This window comes from Prionailurus bengalensis, chromosome C1 (genome assembly GCF_016509475.1).
Source record: "Prionailurus bengalensis isolate Pbe53 chromosome C1, Fcat_Pben_1.1_paternal_pri, whole genome shotgun sequence".
NCBI classification, from domain to species: Eukaryota; Metazoa; Chordata; class Mammalia; order Carnivora; family Felidae; genus Prionailurus; species Prionailurus bengalensis.
Window position 1 is genome coordinate 20,523,729 of NC_057345.1, and position 4,217 is coordinate 20,527,945.

Below are 4,217 nucleotides of genomic sequence, written 5' to 3' on the forward strand. Positions count from 1 at the left end.
TTACTTACAAAATAATTTTTTTTTTTTTTACAGAGAGAGAAATAACATGCAGGGATGTGGCCAGATCATCTCTCTGTCCATAGCACCCACTCGAAGCCCAGGGAATTTTCAGTGAATACTGGCTGAATGAACAAATGGGTCTGTGCTAAGAATGTGTGCGCTGATGATGCCCAGATTCTTGGGGCTTGGACACGGAGCTTGTGTGAATATTATCTGTGCCTCCGCCACACACCCACCGCCAATGAGAGCCTAGGCCCATGGGATTCCCCTGATTGGGGAGAGAATGGTAAAGGAAGAAGTCTTACCTGGAGGCGAGCGCTCACGGCCATCTGGTGGTCACCTGGGGGAACTGCAGGTATTGTCAGCCCTGGTTAAATTTCACTCCCCGCTGCTTCAGGGGAGACGGTGATGTTTAGGATAGAATGGAAGGCACAGTGGATTTGGCTACGCATACACTGGCTTCAGATCCCAGCTCTGCCATCTACTCTGTGATTTGGGGCAAGTCCTTCAGCTTCTTTAGACTTCAACTGTGAAATGGGGATGCAGGGTTGTTGTAAGCCCTTCGATCTAGTCTGGCACCTGGTAGCTGGGAAGGACTGGACAGGGTATCAGCGGTGGGAAGGAAGCAAGGAGGTATGGCAGAGGGCATAAGGAGGAAAGAAGAGGAGGGGACGCACGGTAGCCCTTTAGAGTAGAGAGACCCAGTTGGCAGTGTTGGCCTCCATCGTGCCATTGATATAGGGCAGTTTGGAGCGTGGAGAGAGTGCCCATGTGAAAATCCATAACTTTGCTTGAGTCTCTGGGGTTTCTCATGACTAGAAATATCACTGCCCTCTTCTCTTTCCTGGCTGCCTGAGGACCGACTTCCATCTTGAACGACACTGTAACTCTATGGATCAGGGCGTTCTAACCAACCAGCTACTTCAGTGGAAGCATGGTCACTGATGTTCTTTGCCCTGAGAAGGCAACAGTACCTAAGACAGAACTTTGAGAAAAACTAGCCAAACTGTACAAGACCACACCAGCTGTCATCTTTATATTTTGAGTCAGAACCCACTTTGGTGGTGGCACAACTGGCTTGGGCCTGATTTACAATTCCCTGGATTATGCAAAGAAAAATGAACCCAAAGAGAGCCTTGCAGAACGTGGGCCGCATGAGAAGAAAAAGACCTCAAGAAAAGAGCGAATGGCACAGGAGAACAGAATGAAGAAAGTCAGGTCTCCACACAGGCCAATGTTGGTGTAGACAAACAGAAGAAGTAAAGATTCTGCCATGACTATCTGTGGTGATTGTGCAAACTTTTCATGAGAGGATTAATAAGCTATGAACATTTTTTTTGTTTTGTTTTTTTAAATGTTTATCTTGAGAGAGCGCATGCACAAGTTGGGGAGGGGCAGGGAGGGAGGGGAGACAGAGAATCTGAGGCAGGTCCCACACTGTCAGTGCACAGCCTGATGTGGGTGGGGCTCGAACCCACAAAACGTGAGATCATGACCGGAGCCGAAATCAAGAGTTGGATGCTTAACCGACTGAGCCACCTAGGCACCTCTACTTATTGAGAGAGAGAGAGAGAGAGAGAGAGAGAGAGAGAGAGAGAGAGAGAGAATGCGTTCACGTGAGCAGGGAGGAGCAGAGAGAAAGAGGGAGAGAGAGAATCCCAAGCAGACTCTGCGATGTCAGCGCAGAGCCCAAAGCTCCATCTCATGAACCCATGAGATCATGACCTGAATCGAAATCAAGAGTTGGAAGCATAACTGACTGAGGTACCCAGCCGCCCCGTCTTTTTTTAATGTTTATTTATGAAAAAAAATTTTAATAAAGAACCATAACTGCTACTGAGAATGACAGAAGACAGTCCCTCATGCCACTCTTTCCTGCCTACCTCCCAGCCACCTTTACGCATCCCTGAGACCAGCTGGGTGGTTGTTGGGACCCAGCTCTGACGGGGGAGAGAGCAGATACCTGAGGTCTGGGGGACTGATGGCCCTGAATTCTCTCTCGATGGCGACCCCACTCTCTTGACAGTGTGCCTATCATTATTCTCCTCTCTCTCTAGATGCTGCTTTTTACTTTAACCATCCAATCAACAAGTGTTTGTTGAACGCCTACTATATAGCCAGGTTCTGTTCTCAGCCCAGAACAGAACAAAGTCTCTACCTTCATGAAGCTTACATTCTGGTGGGGGTGACCCGTAGTAAAAAAGAAGCTACGTGCATAAACAGATAATGTGAGGAGGGGTTAGTGCTCTGAAAAATAAGAAATCAAGGAAAGTGGGGGGGAGAGTGATGGGGGGAGGGGTAATCGAGGACGGATGTCAGGGAAGCCTGCTTCAGAAGAAGTGACCTGAAGGCAAAGTCCTGAAGGAAGTGAAGGGGTTCTAGGGAGAGGGAGGAAATTGGCAAGGACACACTCATCCACAGTCTGTGCCCTCAGCGGCCATGTTCCCTGGGGCTTTTTTCCTCACTCTCCGCTCCCTCCCCTGCGTGGTATCATCTACCCCTAGAACCTCAATTATTACCTGCACATCTGTGCCTCCCAGGCGTCCTCCTCCTGCCAGGTATACAATTGGCAGCCCACACAGCCAGTGCCGATATAGCACCAGGCCCTCCCAACAATCCTGAGGTAGACACTAACATTATCCCCATCTCACAGATGACAAAACAGGCACAATGGGCCTAGGAAGCTCACCCAAAGTCACACAGGAAATGGAAGAATTGGGATTTGACCATCTCCACCCCCAACTCGCCACACCCAACCTGAACCGCCTCATCTTCCCCAACTCCTACCGTCTCCTCTTCCCTCTACCCTGCCACTGGCCTGTCACCCCCTCCCCCAACAACTACAGGGGTGTCGCGTTGAGGGAAGAAGTCGGTGGGGCCTGGGATCTGAACCCCTCTCGATTCCTTAACCCCTAACCTGATCCCTGCCCTCCACCCCCACCCCACAGGCCCGGATGGTTGCACTGAGGACCAAAGCTAGAGACAGAGGAAGGAGAAGCGGCCAGTTTCTCTCCCCCTGGGCACATCTGGCACATCTGGAAAAGTCAGCTGGGGGGAGTGTATGTCCCCGGGACAAAGGACAGGCAGGGGCGGGGAAGACGGAGCCCCTTCTCCATACCCCCCCCCCCCCACCCTGCCAGGATGCCTAAGGTGGGAGGTCAAGAGGGGCCTGCTCAGGGGACTGAGCTGCCCGGTTTTCTGCTTCCAAGTTCTTCCCGGCTCCCCTTCTCCTGCTGCTTCGGGGAAGTGCCCCCCACCCCCCACCCCTGCTGGCTTTCCAGATCCCTGAATAAATAATTCAGGGTTTGAAATCTTGCCAGGCCCACCTCTCCCGTGCTGGGAGGGCGCTATTGGACTGACATGAGTGACGTCACCCAACTCCTTATCCCAGCCCCAGCATCACGAGGACCTGCCCTGAGAGCAACTCACTTGCCTGGTCACTGTCCGCCTAGACCGAGTACCCTGTCCCTCTCACCCTGGGGCTCATTCACCACAGTCACCTGGTATCTTCATTCCAGGACCTTACAACCCTCTTCTCGTTGTTTGGTCACCTCAGTACCTCAACACTTGTGACAGGGTCATGGTGACCCCAAGTCCTATCATCTGGACATTGCCCTCACCACCGCCTCTGACACCCTGGGATCCCTGAGCCCCATCATGTCAGTCACCTGACCCTGCTCTGGTTGCCCTGGGGGCTTCCCTTTCTATGGCACCGTGGCCCCATGGCCACCATCCCCAAGATCCTGTCACCATGCTCATACTGTCACCGCCACCCACTTCCCTGCTCCCTCGCGCTGCTGTCACCATCACCTCAGGGCCCCATCATCTTGGCAACCCCCGTCATCCTCGCCGAGGACGCTCATTCAGCCTCATCCCTCGGTCTCCGTCACCCGAATCCCGTCCGTCTCTACCACCTGAGGGTCCCATCACCCCACAGCCTTTCCGGGGCCCCTTTCTGCTTTTCCTACATATTCCCCGCAGCCTCCCTGCGACTGCTCCGAGGCTCTCCCACCAGCGCCCCCCGAAACCCCGGCCCGCAGAGGGCGCCGCGTCAAGGACAGCGCGGGCCGATTGGGGAGGGGGGCGGGGCCGCGGCCACGGTCGCTTTTTATGAATGGGGGAGCGGGCGGTGCGAGGCCTCATTACTATGCCGCGCGACGCGCGCTGCGCCCCAGCGCGACGCACCCATTGGCCGGCTGGGCCACTTACGTCACCGA

At 53.8% G+C, this 4,217-nt stretch overlaps 1 long non-coding RNA gene across 1 annotated transcript; it reads left to right on the forward strand.

The window, feature by feature from the left end:
* The first annotated feature begins 242 nt into the window (after window positions 1-242).
* LOC122480154 lies at window positions 243-1,009 on the forward strand. Its single transcript, XR_006296519.1, has 2 exons — window positions 243-355; window positions 858-1,009. It is a non-coding gene; the product is annotated as an uncharacterized LOC122480154 (long non-coding RNA).
* Window positions 1,010-4,217: the final 3,208 nt, after the last annotated feature.